The 19,487-nt window shown below is 38.9% G+C and overlaps 1 protein-coding gene across 4 annotated transcripts in view; it reads left to right on the forward strand.

Moving 5' to 3' along the window:
* Positions 1-19,487, forward strand: part of LOC100749778 (tyrosine-protein phosphatase 99A) — a 428,501-nt gene that overhangs the window by 179,651 nt on the left and 229,363 nt on the right. The gene's annotated exons all lie outside the window — the stretch shown is intronic.

The raw sequence follows: 19,487 nt of genomic DNA on the forward strand, positions 1-19,487 counted from the left end.
GGGGCATCGGTCGTTCGAGCCGTGTCGGGCCTTTGCGAATGCGCCTGTCATCGACGAAATCCCCGCGAAACAGAGTCGATGACTCTCGTTTCCTTTGTGCGTGGAAAGTCACCGACACGCCCTCTCGTGTGTCGCCCCCGTCAAAAGAGAAGCATCGTTGTTCATCGCGTTAGCGGTGGAACGCTGGAACGATCATCGTCCCAAACCAGCCTTCCGTTTTATGTATATTCTATCCTCGCGGGACCAAGGTCGTTTGCAGTGTGGCCTCCAGGCTGCTAACGCAAACGATACGGTTAGTTTAGAGCACGGACAACGAGGTGCACGATGTCTCGCCTCACGACGTCCACGTATGTACTCCTCAAACGTATTCCTCGCAAGATACAAATTAGAATTTCGGAAACGAGCAATCAATGTTTTTTGCTAATTAAATATACATTTAAAATACAGCTTAAATGATATCAAATTCAAATATTAATATTAAAATAAAAGTTAATTATAAATATTTGATAACGTTCATAATTCGTTTCATGTATCTGTCGATTAAATTCCCTCCAATGAGAAAAGTAGTTATTTAATTTATAGAAACGTTGCTTTCTTCGCTTTATCTGTATTCTTCGAAAAAAATGTCCAATTCAATCCAAGAGTTATTTAACTCTAACTCCTAATCTAATGTCAGAAGTTGAACGATTCCATCGGTCTGTCTCGAGTGTGCGATAACTTGCATCACCGTGGACTAATTGCAGCTGACAAGTGACCAACTGGGAACAGGGTTAGACGTTGTCCAGGATGGCTTCGCGGTATCGAAACCGATCAGCACCAAAAGCTCTCGCAGTCGCAATCGTGGGCTACGGAAGGGGCGCGCGGCCGGAAACAGGGTTCAGGCGGTTGCGCGTTACTCCAGCCAGAAATGAATAATGCAACGCATCACCGTCAACCGAACCGCTAGCGCGTTGCTACGAATCTCATCCTACGAACAGGTACCAGATAGCCTCATCCAGCTGCCGCGACCAACAGCATTCGGGTCTCTTGCCCTTCGATTCTAGTCTTCTCTTTGGTTGCTCATTTTCTGTCCTCTTTTCTCGTCCTGCCGCTATTTCCGCCAGCTCCATTGCCTCATTTCCTTTCCATCTCCCCTATATCTGTCCTCGTATGATCTTCTTCCGAGATTCTTTTCTTTCTTTAACGCCGACTCCCCTATTTCGCCATTCACGCTACGTTCCTCTCTCATCTTACGTACTCTCTGTTCTTCCTCTTTTCGGTCGGTACTTTTCTCGCCAGAAACCTTCTTCTTTCCCCTCCTCCTTTTTTCCCAGGATGCCCTTCGTCCCATTATCTCTTCAACTGCACCCCGATTCCGCGCCTTCGGACACGACGTCGGTTAATTGGTTTACGATCGGCCGGTTATTAATGGGCTGCTCGTTACGCGTCTGTCTGTCCCGAGGGAAATCGACATCGATGGGTTGGGTCGACTTTTCACAGTCGAAGATTGGGTAAAAGACGAGCGATTTCACGCGATACGACTCGTGGTACGAGTGGAACGATAGGTCGTTGAAACGTTGATTATCGCCGTTGCTACGATAAATAAATGTCACGCTGTCTCGCTGGAACTGCTGCAATATAATCTAACGATATAAACGAATCGCATAACGAACTCTATGTGCATGTCAGTACGTATGTAACGTAGTCTCGCGTGGCAACAAAGGGTGTAACGTAATGCATAACAGTGGTATAGTATTTCTTCGAGCGATCAGTACATTTACGTAATTGTTTCATGTCAAAGCCTAGCGAGCAAGATTCGTTCGCCGTGCACGAATGAGAGATGCTAATTCCACGTTGCATCACTCGTCATCGCCAGCTGGCATCGCATCTGATTTCCAATCCTATTATTCTTCTTGATCTAAGATTTCGAACGTGAGTTTCGTTCATCTGTCGTCGTAAAAATTTATCGATACGTAACTCCAATTTTATCCGTTTTCCTCACATAAATTTTCCAAAGCTATAATTTCGAAATCTGTCCTGTATGTTACACGAGGAACAATAGCCCTTCCGATAGCGTATTTCGCGCGTTTACTTTCGACGTGAAATCGCTAAAGCGATCTGCCGATACAGATTCACCAGAAATGCACTTAAATTTGCCGTAAATACAGATGCGAAGTCTGCGTTGCATGTTACACGAGGAAAGACGCTTTTCAGTACCTTGCTTTACGCGTCTAATTTCGACGATAACTTATAGGTGTAGCTGCAAGAAACACACAAGCAACTTACGCTTGCCACGTGAACTCGTAATAAGGTAGCAAGCAGTGATTTGTAACGCAAGCAAACTGTAAGGGAACTTACAGATAAGAGGATTCACCGAGAAGAAGTTGTTTCCATTAGCTTGTATCTTCTTGTCATCTAGGATGTCATTTCACCTTTCTTTGAATATAGGAATTTTATTCTCAGGCTTTAAATTAGAATATCCATTTTATAACTTAAAGCCCACCTGAAAAGGTAGAGCTCGCTGCTTCTTCGCTTCTTTGCTGGAGCACTAGATACTTCATCTATTCAGTCCAGGAAGGATCATCAACGTTCCCAAGCGTTGGTTTTCTCATTTACGAATCTTATCAAAAGGCCTGCTTTTTACGAAAAAGACCTAAATGGCAGACGCTCCTCGCTATTGCTCGACGTGTCTCAAACGCTTCAATGAGCGTTCATGAGCACGCGTGTACAAATCAGTAGAATGGTTCTTCTTGGCATACTTTTATTTATCGCTGCTACAGTATATTTCTATCCAAAGAGTATGAAAACGTGATATTTTGTTCGAATAACTCGCGTGTCAGAACCGATGAAAGGAGATTTCACAGATGGGATTGCGCGTTTCTTCAAATTACTGCGCATTCACGCGCGAAAGTAACGAGGACGCAACTCTTCCGCTGCGGCGAGCAAAGATTGTTTCTCAACTGCTTCTTGCTGGCTTCTTAATCATCGCGCAATGTCCTTCTCTCGAAAACGACCTTTTTTCATTCCACAACAGGGGAGACACACAGAGCGTGTTTTTATACGAATAAATTACGCGGCCGCTCGATCGAATTCCTCGAGAAAATTAACGACACCGCAAGGAATTGCGGTATCATTTTCTCAGCAGACGTGGACGTGTTCGTTTTCCTATAGCAGCGTGATTCAGTCGTGGTCCCGTGTCTTCCGAAGAACATTCGAGAAACGACGAACGACACAGACAGAGGTGAAAACGGAAAGGCGGTTAGAATGGAGAAAAGGTTCGCGGATGTAACATCGAATGATCCTGAAGAGCGTATAATTTCTTAAAAAGCCGAAAACCTACGTTGTGCGGGATGGCGACGACCCACGAAGGAGATCGACCAACCTTTTCCATTATCAAATTACTCTGCTACTTGAAAATACAAATGGTTCCCCTATTCTCCGTGATTTGAATCACTGCTCTTACCGGGCTATTTTTCCTTCCAGCTTTCCTTAGTTTGTCTTTTAACTCAATCACATTTCCCGCCGCGGTGATTAATAACATACGAAACGTTGTGCAAACGTTCGGGGATAACAAGAACGATGGTTTAAAATTACGGTTTTATATTAACCGCCGTGAAAGGCGGTCGGTGTATGAATATTTCGACGAGTCGCGTCGTCGTGAAGTACATGCCACGGATGGACCAGTGAAAAAGGATCTACTTTGCGCGATAGGCGTAAACGTAACTGGACGAGAGTGGTTGCGTTTCAGAGGACGGTGATACAATTTAAAAATATAGTTACATCGACCACCGTGGTTCTTATCGCGATAATGAAGTAAATGACCATCGTGCTAATGCTCGACCGGGATGGGAACAAAATGGTCGGGTCGGTGAAAACGAAACGAGAGAGGCGAAGAGGGTTAATTTCAGAGGCAAGAGACAAAAGTTCCGACGATGGTGAACTTTTAAAGCATTCGACATAAAGAGAGAGGAAATGGGGTGGCCTCGGTCCTTTACTACCCGACACAAAGCGGCGCCGTACGAGTAAGAGAAGGGAAAAGAGAATGACGGAGGAGAGGGAAGGTAGATTGCTGCAGGGGTAGTTCGGAACTTCTAAAAGAAAAATTGTAGGAAAGACCACCGCGGGAAAAAGGAAATTTCCATATAATAATTAGATCCTCAAATTACTCTAATAAAAGAGTATGATTAACTCGGATATCTACCGGCTACCTTCCTCTTTCGCCCTGTACGTCTTTCGCTTTACATTTCGATGGTTCCACAGCCGCTACGCTACAGACATAGATAAAGCCACCGCAGTACCGGTTTCCTGGGATTTTTTACGATTCATGCAATATCTTTTAGTCTCGTCCTAAGGATAACGTTCTTCCGACGAATGAATTATCACCGAACTCGTTTATACATAGAATAAACTAACTTAAAGCAGACGTTGACGACCACCATGAACGATGTTACATAAAAATTCTTCGAATCTTCCGTCGAAACGTTCGTACTCGTATCGTCGTTTTAACTCATTCTCGTACGTATTAAATCATTCAGCACGCGATAATAAAAAAAAAAAGGAGGACACAAAGGTACATGTGTAGGACACGCGTCGTTCGTAATTTATTTAACAAGCAAATGGAGTGAGGGACTAATGATACACGATAAAAGGGACGATGCCATTACCGCGTAGAGATCGTCAACATAATTCAATGGCGTGCCTCAGAGAGGGCACGAAAAAAAAGCACGGCGAAATTGTTCACCGTCGATCGAGCGTGGAATGCCGGCCACGTTTTCGTGTTTAATTGACATCCATCAGGCGAATTATCACCGGAACGAGCATAATAAACCCCCGTGCTTTGTGCACCATCCTTTCGTGTCTATGAACGGCCAAGAGTTAGAGAAATGAGCGGTAGGAGCGCGAAGAATGTGCAGCGAAATTTCATTGGCGTGTGTTTTTCACGAAAAATTGCTCTCACACGGGATGTCGCTCGTATTTTCGGTACTTCTATCGGATTTGATGAATTTTAATATAATCTATATATAGTGACTTCGGTACATTAATGATGAAACAAGAACGAGTGCAACATTTAGTGGCTCTTTATAGATTGTCTGAATTCGCCCAATTTATTAAAAAGCCATTCTCTTGGAAATTAGTTTCGGTTTGATGAAAAATCACGATGTTCGTCATACAGTTTTCTGTTTGGAAATATTTTCCCTCTCGTACATAAAATTTGGCCTATTACAATAAAAACTTTTTATAGATGGAGTGTTATACAAAACACTTTGAAATTTCATTACCATTGTAATGAAATATCACTAGCATGATTAGGTTGGTAAAGTTTAAAACAAGTTCGAAAATGTATATCTATAGAAGTTACGAGACATTTACTACAAACATATATTTTCCAGACATCGTAAAAGCATCTGATACGGTATGAACAATGGTTTTAAACCTATAAATTAGCGGTCTTACTAAATATTGAGATTTATTGATACAATGGATAATTGCTCATTCAAATAACTTTGTAATCTCTGTAAATTGTATTTGAAACGAATACTCTGTAACTTCTATGTACACCTTTAAATCTGTCGTGTCTCGTTCCAGTGCTAATAAAACTTCAATACATTTTATGTAACATGCAACATATATATTAACAAACGATTTTCACATTAATTGTTCGAGTATTCCTCTGGATCATTGTATGTATAAGTCTTACTTTTCGATAGGCGGCATAGGCGAAATCTCAAACTGGGGAATGTAAAAATCGTGAGCACGTTGCAGCGGGAACGACGAAATTCAGAGGGAGAACCGATCGAAATTTACATAAGAATGAGCATTACCGCGACAAATCCGCCGCATTTCTAGGAAACGTGACATCTTTACAGAGCCCACGATAATTATTCAATTGCACGTGTTCCCTCGACGGGCGATAATTCGATTGTCACGGAGGACATCGTCGTGGTGAATTCTTCGACAGGCAATTGACGTCATTCCCGATTTCGAATCCAAATTGTACCAGTTAACTCTTTTAGGAACAAAGAACATGGAATATTTTAATACTACTTATATATAAAGCTCTACTTTTTAAGTCTTGTATTTCTAACTTTGACATTTATTCCAAAAATGACTCAAAAGATACGATACTTATTTTTATGATATTCACGTTAGCGGTAAAAATTTTGCCGCATAATGACTGTGCAATAGAGATGGCAGAGAAAATTAACACGTTTAATGTGGAGCGAATTTTATATGTCTTGTTCATGAAACTGGCGCGTTCTAATTTCTATCAGCATAGTACACTATTATACACAATTATAATTACTAGGCAAAAATGTTGAATCACTTTCCCAACTGTATCTGTATCGAAATATCTATTAATTTTGTTATTCATTTAAAATTAATATTGCTTTGAAATATAACATTTATTTAATGCTTTATGATGCACTATATTTTTTATACTTTTACTGCAATATTTAAAGAATCTCCGATTTTATAAATCTAATTGTTTACTTTATCTTTAGTTCACTAAACTTTCACTAGTAGCCAACATAGCGTCACAACTGGTAGGTATAACATCAGTCACCAATGACTCCTACAACATTCGACCCGAAATTAAGTCGTTTCTCTAAAGGGCTAGCGCAGTGATAAGAATATCAAGAGAAATCGGGGTGGCAGGTGGAACTTTTGCCAGGCCCCTCGCAAAGAAGAAAAGAGCGCAGATGAAAGAACAAGCAAACGCGAAATAATAAATGCCAGCACATTTACAGGCGGTTATGGGGTTGAGCAATACAACCGCACGACAAAGTTTCATTTCATACCGTTTCTGCCTCGAACGTTCCTTCCTCGCATACACGCTCAAACGACTCATACACTTTGTATTCGGCTTTGTTTGAGAGAGAAGAAAATGCTACTACGATCCTGGAAGATCTTTCTTTCTTCGTGTGATCCTTAGTTCAAAGTGTTCGTAAGTGTTCGATATGTCGAATTTCGTAAAACGATAAGACGATCAGTGGCAAGCGTACGAAGTAAATAAAACATCTCGCAAATTTTTCGAATAAGAGCAGGTGGTTTCTCAGTTATTTTCATGGATTCGAAAATTTCACGACGCAACGATCGCTTCCACCACGCGACGTTTCCCCTCGATTTACGATCAATGGGCCATACTAAGATATGCAGGGAATTATTCTTCGTGGTATCACGATGGGAGATACCGAAAGAGCCAAGATCTTCTAAAAGACAATTTCTTTCTTTATCTTATACCACGAGAGCAGAGGAATTGGAAGTAACGATTGCGTCAAGTTCGACTAATAACAATTAATCTGGCACGTTTTCATGTTAATCTCATCGTAAGAATGGACGAACGTGTTCTCTGGGAAACGAGATCGCCTGAACGAGTTGCGTTTCCTTGAACGCGTTTAGTACTCGAGCGTGGTACGCTACTTACAACATAAGTAACAATACAGAGTGCTTTATTAAACACTTCCTTCTAGGTAACGATTACTGCCTGTTCGTTACGATGGCGCTACACCGTGTACGAATTCGTTGGAAGAATAATAAAAAATTGGTTTAACTCGTTGACGAATGTATTAGGGGTTGTTCATTTATTCTACTTAAGAGTCGCTTCGTGTTCGCCCGCTTAATTTTGCTCTAATGGTAGATATACGTAGACAAGGCTAGCAATTTTAGGGCCACCATAAAAAGGCACCGTTAATAACATGGCTCCAGTCATCAGGTCAATTTTCACGTCCTCCTAGCCAAGTTTTCCCTGTTCTTTTTCCTCGACACACTTGTATCTTAGATTACCCACGTGTCAGGGACAAACACGTATTTCCGTGTGGCTCGTAGGTGATTAAAGTTATACATCAGACTAACTCATTGGCATGCACAATCATCTGTCAGATGGTCTGAGATACTCAGCCCGTTAATTTAAGTGTTTTGTTATTAATAATTATTAAGTTATTTTGTGTAAATTCTTGCACTTGGCAAATCATGAAAAGGCCTCGATGAAGACTTATAAAAATTATAGAATTTATTTATTCAGAAATATTAGAAATTAGGGTTTTCAATGATTTCTATCCTATATGATAAGTTTATTGATAGATGAATCTATTTATAATGGATTAAAGAGGAAACGGTGGTTATTTAACGTAAACTAAATACATTAATATGCTATAATTAAGATAACTAAATGGATAATTCACAACTCACAACAACTCGGCAACTCAACTCTCGACTCCTCATAACTCGACTCTTAGTTAACGACTCCCCTCAATTCGACTCTCAGTTAACAACTTCTCGCAATTCGCCGCTCCCTTAAGCATCCCTTTGTCTTTTCTCATAGTCTCACCACGTACATGTTACGTAACCATCCGCGGTCATGGTCACGTAGGCCTCTTTTTTCACGTAACTATTCAACTGAAAAACCGACGACACATTGATGGGTCGCTTGTGCCATTGAAGTTTCTAAACTCTTTTGGCCGGACGGCACTTAGGCTTTCTCGCAACATTGTTTATGGTTCACCCGATATTTCTTACGCAATTTATCCACGATACTACAAAATTCTTTTAATTTGTGAATCATTTGAATGATAACTTCAGTGATCCATCCTGTAGAGCTCACTTAGTGTGAAAAATTAGCGCGTCAATGGGTTAAGTACAAGTGAAGCCAAACACGAAAAGACGTACGATTTCCTTGCTCGAATCAATGGACGAGAAATTCAAGTAAACAAGACTTCTCGTTATAGCACGCCATTAAAATTGCCGGTTGTACGGTCGTACATCGTCTATCCCAGGATGTTCGAATTTTTCCGTTTCATCCACCAAAAGAGATTCTTAGCCATGTCGGTATCGACGTTCGATGGAACGATTGAACCGCTCCCGCTCGTATCATTCTTCGAACGAAAGTCACTCGCCGATAAGACAAGCTCGCCGCTTAAACTCCCGAGCAATTGCTCTGAGCACTGATCCGAAGTTTAAGCCGAGTTCCTCGCGAACAGTGGAACCCGAAGTTCACGCTAGCTTTACTCTACTTCGAATGGGTTGGGATAAACGAAAAGGGAGGGGGAGGGGAAGAGAGCGTGCAGCATCTTCTCCTTCGAAGCTTTCCTCCATTCCTTCTGCTCCTCCGTCCAGTGCTGTTTTCGGCTTTCCTGCGCCGTCTGGCTTCCTCGACCGCGTTGCAAAATGATCGCGTGTGAATATCTGGACCGTTCCCGTCGGTTGGCCCTGGCAATTCTCCAGCAGCCACTCTTTGCCCTGCGTGTCGGCCGTCCACGTCTGTCGACCGATCGAGAATTTCAGCCAACTTCGAGCTTCTTCCAGATTGTGTTCACTCACCTCAAAAATCTCCTTTTCTTTTCCCGTCTTCAGCCGCGTCGCAAATAATCGCTCTAACGCCCGATCATTGATTTCGTCCGCCGGAAACTTTCCTTCGGCCATCCGGCAGTTCTCCAGCACGCGCTAGGTCCTGTCTGACTTCATTAAGGATCCTTCGATTCAGCACGCAACTCGTGCCCTCGTTCTATCAGACGTCCAACTACGTGAAACTCATTGATGAATTCATTTCCATGGATGGGACTCCTTCTTTCAACAACCACTGGATTGATAGACGTTATTGGAGGTCGCGCGAGTTTTCATCCGAAGTGCACCACATCGTTGCGCTAATTCCGGCGAATACCGGGATACCTGTTGAGACTGATTTGATTATTCAAGGGTAGCTTGCGTTATCGTTCTCAACGAGCTCTTTGAAAGGAGAAATGCCTCGAGTAGTGGCGCAAATAATTACACAAAGAATAAGACAAAATAGATAAATAGAGGGCTTCCCTTAAAAATGTAATTTGCAAGGCAGAATGTCTTCTGTCGCTTTCCGAGGAGCTTACATTAGGTCCTCGCCCGGTAACTGTCAAATTCAATTTGCGACTGTATTTTAACCAAGGAGAGGCCGACCGGTAAAGTAGAGAACCGTGTAAGCAGAACTATTTCGTTATTTAAATCTATTCTTCTAATAGTCGCCACGATAATGCGCTGAATTAATCATAAGGATTTCTCCCCCTTCTAGCATCTCATTCGGGCTTTTCCCGCCCCAAGAAACGAAGTGGCGATTAAAGTTTTGCAGCCGCCTCGAAGGATCTCGATGAGCTTGAAAGCCTCCCCTCGGAATTGCATAGATACCGCGCTTTATTTCCTTGCCCCCGTCTCGTTCCCACAAAATCGATCGTTTCTTTCTTACTTTTCGAACAAAGATGTTCACTGAGTCCTTCGTCCGAGAATTGTTTAATTCTCGTAGGTTAAGTCATTCTGATCCGTGTTAAGTCGTACAAGAAGAAGAATAATTTTGTTGGTTTGCACGGCTGTTTTATATTTGTAACATAAGCATTTGGTTTGTGAGAGTTTTTGTAATTCTTCACAAGTAGTATTTGACATATCAGCGAAGAGAAAAGAACTAGAAAGTTATGTCTATATTTGGACAATTGTTCGAAGTTGAATATGTGACGAAATATAATACGCGTAACGTTAAAGTATCGTCATATGGAGGTAATATGTCACATAGTGAAGCAACCAAAAGAAAGTCCCATTGACAAAGTCAATTTTGAATTGCTTTGATAATTATGTCTAATATTTATAAAATACTTCCACTGTTCTTAAATATATTTAGTATCTAAAACAGATAATTCTAAAACGAATATAATACAAATTTTTGTTGCTCTTCGAGACTTAACGATTTATCCATACAAAAATCAATCGACGTTCACGCACGAGGGAAGCGATTTTGAGTTATCGTGATTGTCCGATGACTCTTAGAAGTTCCGTGGAGCGTATGCAAGTCTAACAATGGTAACGGCGACGTTCACGTTCACCAACAGATTTTACCTGATCCGATATCCTGTCTTGAGGCGAACTTCTCTCCAAGACTTCGTAAGCCTGCCCATGAATATTGCATCAGAAGAAAAATAGCCGGAGGTCACGGTGTATTACTCACGATTTTATTTTCATGGATAAGACGAGACGAAGTACCGATCAACGATCATGTAATCGGTGAACGAACGAACACGTAATCGAGAACGGTCTATCTCGTTTCGATGACCTCGTCTCCGTGTTTTTCTCATGATATCCCGAGCGCATCCGTTATTAGGCAGCTACCGACGCCATGTACTTCTAATACGGCCACCAGATCCTGTATATATATTTTATAGTCCTATTACTCCGGCTGTCTGAGAAATATTCCGCTTTCCCCTTATTTCCATATTCTCAAACATTCTACGTTCCCATTTCTATAATATTATTCTACCCGTTTCATGCTTCTCAAATATTCCCCGGCTTCCCCCGTCCATTTATTCGACGGCTCAGTTCTACCCAGCAGGATATCAAATAGTTGCTTAACAAACGTCGTTGTAGTTATAGTCGACATCACCGGCTAATCTTTTTACAGGTCTTTCTAACCCTACAATTTTCCTTTGCTGTTTCAGGTACGTATAACATAGCCAAGAAATCTACGCCGCGAAATGGTCCTCGTTGCGTTAATCGCAATCCGATTGACGCCATTAACCCGAATTAGCTACCTAATATAATTATAGATCCAGGTCAGTGTAAAATATTTCTGATACAGGCGTTTCTCTATCGTGCTGCTCTTGAGTATAGATAAGCTGATTTTTTTACATTTTTCGGAATGATTCTTTGTTCCGTTCATTTTATGAATTGAACCAATTGTTTGACTGTGTGGTAGTATCTATGATATATGATCGGATATTCGGAAGCAATTTCTGGAAAAATGTAAATTTTCCGTATATATTCTTTTAGAAAAAAATACATAGTGTATCTATCTCACGTACGGAGTAAGAGAAATTATTCTTTATTTTTAAATATAAGGAAAACTTAGAATACAATATTTTTTAAGGTTCAATTCATTAAGTACAACGTTATTATTAGACCATGAAACTTGATTTTTCTAATCATAACAAAAGCGAATATTAATATTATCAAGGTAACATAATGCTCCGCTATTATTTATCTCTCTTTCTCAAGCTATATTCTACAGTATAATTCTAGATAAATTGTCTTTAAAATTTGGGACTCAAAAATTATGATAAACAATTTTCGAAACGGAGGAGTGTGACATAAAAGAAAGATACGAAAAGTTATTAGTAGAAAGGTATTGTCATTCTCATTAATGTTAGAGTATATCTCGCTTTATCGCTCTGTTGCCTTAATCTTAAATAACAGAGCTATATTCTGATTTTAGCCAATAATCAAAATTTCGTTGTTACACACGCGTACGTAATGAAATTCATACCGTCAAAAGCTACGATTTGGTTCCGGAGGCAAATGGAAATCAACCAGTGTCCCATCGTCACGGTGCCCCCATAAATATTGATTTCCTATCGTTCTGCTGTTCCTAGCAGAGATCTTGCCGGTCCTGATCGGTCGACATCCGAACGAACGTAAATTCGTTCGGATTACCAGAGCCACTTGTTCGTACGGGTCTCGTTTCCTAATCTTCGACCGCGATGTACTTCAATGCCGGAACATCCGAGATAAGTCAAGACGTGATATCCAGTTTCTATGTTTATACCATTCGTTTTCGTTAACCGTTTATAGGTTTTAGCTTCCTCCTTCTCACTACTGAATTCTGGAAATCTCCCGAGCTTTCTGCAAATCTATTATAGATGGAAGTCACGTTAATCAGATATTCAAAACGATTTCTAATGGAATCGATATTCGTAGGTGAAGTTATACGCGATGCGTTGAGAACAAATTTCTGAGACTTGATTGATGCGTTTTTAATTAATTCGGTAATCATGATTAGGACGTATGATTAGGATATAATTGGAATAAGTGGGCTATCTGCAGTAGAACTTTGATCATTCGAATTAATCACGACACTAAGCGAGGTAATTGGATGTTTTGGATAATTGAATAATTTTATTTTCATAGAAGGGAAGTTCGTTTACTGTCTATCACTTGCTTTGTATTTTATGTGAATGTATCAGCCTGTGAAATTTTCGATTTTTGACGATTCATACTGCACGGAATACTAAAAAAGATGTGTTTATATCCTATATACATAAAAGTTAAAAATTAAAATCATACATGGACGGGAAAATACAGCGTTTTAAAATGATATACAAAATAATGCACAGAGATAAAAGTATTTGTTGAAAATGAGAATTCAGAGTATTGATAAATCGGAACAAACATTTTTTTAATAAAGATATATCAGCTTTTTCCAGTGTCCACCTTTTTCCCCAATATTTCATAAAACCCACCATTCTCAAATTTTTTATTGCTTTTCCCTTAATAGACCGTTCTGTTAATTACTATTCTGTTAAACGAGGTTTTACCGTGCTTATAATTAGAAGTTAAGAGGATTGAAATCATTATATGAAAGTACAAATATAATAAATATAATATGAAGGTGACAGTAGTATGTAGTTAATGAAAATGTAATTCACTTTCTGAAAGCTTTAACACGATCTTCTAATTGCATTAAGTAACACGTCCGTCATCTGGAATTTGCTATAATTTATATTTGATGAGTTCAACGTTGATTTAATTAAGTTTCTACTGTTATTATTATATAAATGGAAAGAAATGACGTGTTCCACAGGGCATCAATTATTACTACAAATTGCAACAGTGAAGAATATCTTCCTCAACGGCGACAAAGAACTCACGAGCGTTTGCCATAACTCGTGCTTTCATTGACTAAGCGCGACCAATTTTCGATTAACGTAATTTAATGTTCAATTAACCGAGCCTCCGCCTTGGGAGACCACAGACATTCCTCGTTCGTGCATTACGCACGTAAATCGGACACTAGCGTAGGATGATATTAAATTATAGTGACACTATCCAACTTAAGCCGTTCGAACGTCCACCTGGATACCGGTGTTGTTCGTATGAAATTCCTATCGTACATTGTAAGGTTAATTGTTATGGAAAATTTCATAACGAATCGTTATCTAGGATTCCAAGACAAATTTTCGTAATCAACTATCGCAATGTAGTTTGTTTAAATATAATTGCAAATATGTGCTTTCACGCGATGGTTCCGTTATGAATATGTCTAGCTTTACTACCTTAAGTCTTTAATTCGATTATTGTAAACTGACAGAACTCAGAACTTAATTCGATTACTTTATACTGTTATTGGACAACATACCACATTCGTATCTCGGTCGGTCACAGATTCGATTGTTCGAATTTAAACTCTCAGGTTCAGATTTAAATTTCCAAATTTAAATTCAATTTGCCAAGTCCAAATTCAACTTTCCACATTCAAAATCAAATCCAAATTTAGGTTTTTGGAATTCAAAGTCATTTCTAGTGTAAATTCAATTCGTACTTCCAAATACAAATTCAACATTTTAATCTATTCTTTAATTAATATGTCCAATTAATATATTCGATTTTCCAGTATAAATTCAATTCTTTTCATTAGATTGAGGAGTCTGGAAGACAATCCTCGTTTAGAACCTTCAATCCTCCTACCTACATTTCCTCCCGCAGCCCTACCAAAGCACTAATGAATGCTAAAACAGCGGGCCGGTGCTCGAAATTCCGCCCATCCGATTGTCACTTGGCATTCACTCGCGGCGCGTGCGAAGATTAAATAGTCAGCGAGCAGCTCGTCAAAATTCACCAACTCCCGCCTTCTAATTGTGAGCTCACCGCGAAGCTTTTAAAGGCTGGCCCCTCGTATAACGATGATTTACGTTGCGATCCTGCGGAGAGCCCCGAGCAGAGATGTCCTTTATACGAGCGCGGAAAGCTCCTCTTTGTCGTGATCGCGCGGATATCAGAAGCTTTACCCATCCATTGTTCCGGCGTGCAAGCGCGCACAAAAGGTTCGGGCGCTCGCGTGTGCTCGTCCGCCTCGCGTGCACGCACCATTCCGTGCGAATACATTATCCGCAACGTGTCTGTTTCTATCCCGGAGCGATCGCGAGAGGAGACTCATTCCACGCGAGAAATTGCTTAGTAACGCGATCGCGATTTGTTACCCAGTTGAGGATAGTAGGAGGCTTAGAACGATGAGCGTAGTGTGTATGGTGGAAAATTCAGCAACCAGAGAAGAAGAAACGAAGGAAAACTAATCGCTCTGGAGCGTTTCCAATTGATTTTATTCGTTCGAAGCTACTTGCGAAAATTAGATTGCTCGAATTAATTACGTATGCCAATCATCGTATCGGTCAATCTCTTACAAAATGATGCGCGACTCTAGAAACACGTTGCTTAAGATAATCGATGCTGTCGTAGGATTAAACTGCCAAGAAATTATGTGTGCGTTTAATTTAGTAACGAGTCTCGTTTGTTAAATATCAAAAAGTTATCTGATATATAATATATATATTTTTTAATAAGATGTTAACTCTTTAAAACATATGAAAGGAATTAAATTTAACTAGGGAATAATCTAAATCTCGCAATTAATCATTCTGGAATAATTAAAAACATACACTTTTCATTCTCCAGGACGAATATTCATACACGCTATTTATAACACGCGAAGATCAATAGTATCGTTCTCCGATCCTTAAGTTACGTGCGTCTCGATGAAAACGTCACCACCGATCATGATCTCATGGTCAGGCATAATTTCCCTGTTAATTATAATTTACTCTGAAAGTGGTTCGGCGTGCGTGTCTCGCGGGCGTGATTAATACATCAGCTATAGGCTTTCTCGACTGAAAAGTTCCATTACCTTCTTCGTGATCGTAATTGGCCGCGGATCACAGCGTAAAGTTTACACGAGGAAGGGTGCCGCTGGCATTTTTCGTTTATCGTCCCATGAACGCGTGCACGCGCCGCGTTCCGTCCAAGAGTAATAGTCGTTTCTCGTGCTATAAGAGCCCACGGTTACACGTGGAATTCCAGTAAATCGCAGTGATCAATCGCGACCCGCTAAATTGCGGGTAATTAATTGGCCACAGCACCGGGCACTTCACGGCGAATCGATAGTCAACTTATTCAACGAACGCGCGAATAATTTGCGTTCTTCTGACGCGTTCCGTTAGTGTGTTCCACCTGGACGACGTTATTACGCGCGGATCGATGAGAACGAGCTGCACTTTCATTCATTGATCCTTTCGCAGTGTAACCACGAGAGAGGTTCGAGAATGAAAATGAGTTCAACGAGCAACTCTTGCTCGTTTACGGGTAAAGAAAAAGTTACGATATACAAAGACTCGCGTTAGTATTCGCGCATTAGTAGGCACGTTTTGTGAATATATTGTGCGTTATATGAAATGTTTTGAAATTTCATTGTCATTTTTACGAGACTCGGGCATTGTGATTATATTGAACTAAAATGTAAGACAAACATTAAAATATTCATATATTAGATGTATTTGGCACATGTATCTGTGTATTTTGCAGAGATCACAAAATAATTTAAGCGATCAATTATAGGTCTCAATACTGAGTTTAATTTTTATACTTATTATATGTTTTAATTTTTTTTTCAATATATGTTTGCAATAAATATCCTTTAATTTCTATATTCATATGTATGTTTCCAAATTGGTCTCGTATTTTATCAAAGCTGTGTTTCCTTACAATGTCAATGAAAACATGCTATATAATTTTATAAATTAGCGTAGCTGGCCTAGTTGTGCTCTGTGTTTGATAGGATAAACGATAAAGTAATAAAACGTTGCGCCAGAAAAAATTACTGTTCTTAGGAATTAGATAGAATAGAAAGAAATGACTTTTCCCCGGTTTTTTTTTCGAATTAGTGCAGATCACGTTAAAATCATTTTCCTGTCCATCTATTTTCAATATCTCCAATATCTCGTATTTAAATCTCGAAATGGAATTATGGTTTTAAATTGAGATCTGTAAAAAATTGTCTCTACTATGTTCGATCACTGTGTGACGTATTTAACGAACCAATCAATGTGTGTATTGATTAAAGATTTCATATAGTGGATTATTCGATTTATACGTTATCTTCGGATTTATTAAATGTGAAATATAGGCTCGTGAAAGTATTTGAACATTTAGCATAGAAAACTGTTATGTCTATATTGCATGTGTTATATGAAATATTTTGTCACGATTATATTGATATATTTTGAAACCAATCTGAAAATGTGCATAGAAATTACAAAATATTTACTGCAAGTACATACGTATTTTGCAGAGATAACGCAAATATTTAGACGGTCGATAATCAAATATATTAATAAACCTCGATATTGCAGTGTGAGCATCTTTAACGTTTATTACATATATGTTTAAAACGACTATTCATGCTAATGCAAATTTCTCGTTAAATGTATGTTTGCAGTAAATATGTTCTAATTTCTATGTAACTACATTTTCAAATTTTATCAATATAATCACGATAATCGAGGCTAACAGTAGCGCTAATAAAATTCCGGAACGTTTTTTGTAACACGTAGTGTAGGATCACAGAACGCTATATGTTTCATAAAGAGTTTCATAAAGCGCGCTCGTTTACCGATGCCAGAGCGTGATTGGTCGAAAGATGATAGGCGGAAGAAGCAGTCGGCAGAGTTTTAAGCGAGCGAACGCATCTCGTACGGTTATCGTATTTTATTTTTATTCCCAAGATACTTGTGTTCAGTTCGAGCATCGTATCTCTGTGTCTACTGAATCACATTTACGTCTGAACTAGTGCTTTTATTACAGGAAAAGATACATATTGCAGAATATATTCGTATTGTGTTGCACAACCTGCATACAAGTGTTCGAATACCTTGGTGAGCGAATTTTCTAAATCGATAGGAAGTATACGATTATCGACGTGGCAAGACATCCGAAGGATATTTACATTAAATAATGTAAGCGTAAATACGCTTCGTTTCGTCCTCGACTCGGTCGCTCAAGGCGAACTTCGAGTCGTGTATACGAGAGGTTAGTCGTGTTTTGTTTCGCGTTTCGGTAACATCGTGCCATGATATGCCTCGCGTCGCGTGTAGCAAGTATACATAAGTGTTTCGCTTCTCATTTCTCATTCAATGCGCTTAGAATCTTACACACGAGTCTTACCAACTATAACTTGCATTGTATCGTGGTGATCGCGTTTAATATGCGAACCGTTTACGTCACTGGCCTCGGTATGTGTTTTGTGAAGTCTGAGGGACTTATCAAGAGAGAGACCAGATCCTTGTTGTCTACGATGCTTTAGAGGGAATTATCGACGAGCAGATTCGCATGCTAAGGTAAGGCAAGAAATTGAATGCAAATACCGGTGCGAGTTACTCGATCGTCGCGTAATTAACAAAGTCGGTGTTAAATTATTCTGTTCTATAAGTTTTTGACGGAAATATTAGATTGGTGGATATGAGATGTCGTTTCTTCAAATAACCTCAATCGCAGTTTCCTCGAAGCATAAATAAATTTTATCGATATTTTTGTATGACAGTGTATTCTATCAATGGTAAACTAATTACATTATTGTAGGTTTATAGGAATTCGTTATTTTTAAAAATGTATTCTTTCTTGGAATGGTATTCTCTCTGTTATAGTCCGTATATTTAAAAAATTATTTACAGTTAGAATAGAGGATTTCTTTAACTGGCTCAAAATGCTAAATATGTGTCTTGAAGAATTTTGGCCTCAGCTTTTCTAAATTTTAGCTCGTGTAATAAAAATCATATAAGTATTTTTATTTAAAATACTCACTTTAGTATTCTAAATTAAAATACTGAAAACTTTCTATTATTACATTTTTATTGGAAATGCTCTTAATAGTATGTATGTGATTTATAATAAATATCCTCTTTCTTAATGTAAATTTCAAAGAAAAGACATTTCATATTCCTATAACGCGAAAATAATGAGATATCGCTTGCAATACGCGTTAAATACTGTCGTATAAAGTATAAAATAAATCCAATACAATTTTAGATCTTCTTTTTAGAAACTTAATATTATTTCGTGTTCATGTATGCATAGAAAAGTTAATACGTATAACTTCGTTTATATGAATGAAATTTTAATTAATTCTTGTTTAAATGAATCCGTGTTGATTAAATCCACTTATCTGAACGTCCTTTTGTGTTATATGAATTCCAGTAATATAAATGCTTATTGTTAGACACAAAACGCTGCTCTAATAAAGTTATGGAATGAGATTATAAAGACGTATATAAATAAATAAATAGGTAAATAAATACATTTATATAATATACATTTTAAACATTTCCTTATTATATCTAAACTAGTATAATCTATGGTTGGCTGTAAAAGTATTTCGATAATGTATTACGATATATGCGTAAAAATTTTCTAAGTTCTCGAACACTTTCGTAAACCAGTACTATTTACATAATTCTCACATTACGCAGTTTCATATAACAAAAACATCCTTTGCCTTGAATGGGCGTCTCCCATCGTATTTATATCTCGGTGTAAACAAAGTTCGTTCTCTTCGAATAACAACATTCCATCGAACACGAAGCACAATTTACTCACTCATTCACCAATCTTTTGTTTTTATTTACAATACGCGGCTTTTAGAAATTCATCTATAGTTTGTAGTTCGTACTATCGACTTTGTA

The sequence above is a fragment of the Bombus impatiens genome, unplaced genomic scaffold, assembly GCF_000188095.3.
Source record: "Bombus impatiens unplaced genomic scaffold, BIMP_2.2 scf_0017, whole genome shotgun sequence".
Taxonomy (NCBI): domain Eukaryota; kingdom Metazoa; phylum Arthropoda; class Insecta; order Hymenoptera; family Apidae; genus Bombus; species Bombus impatiens.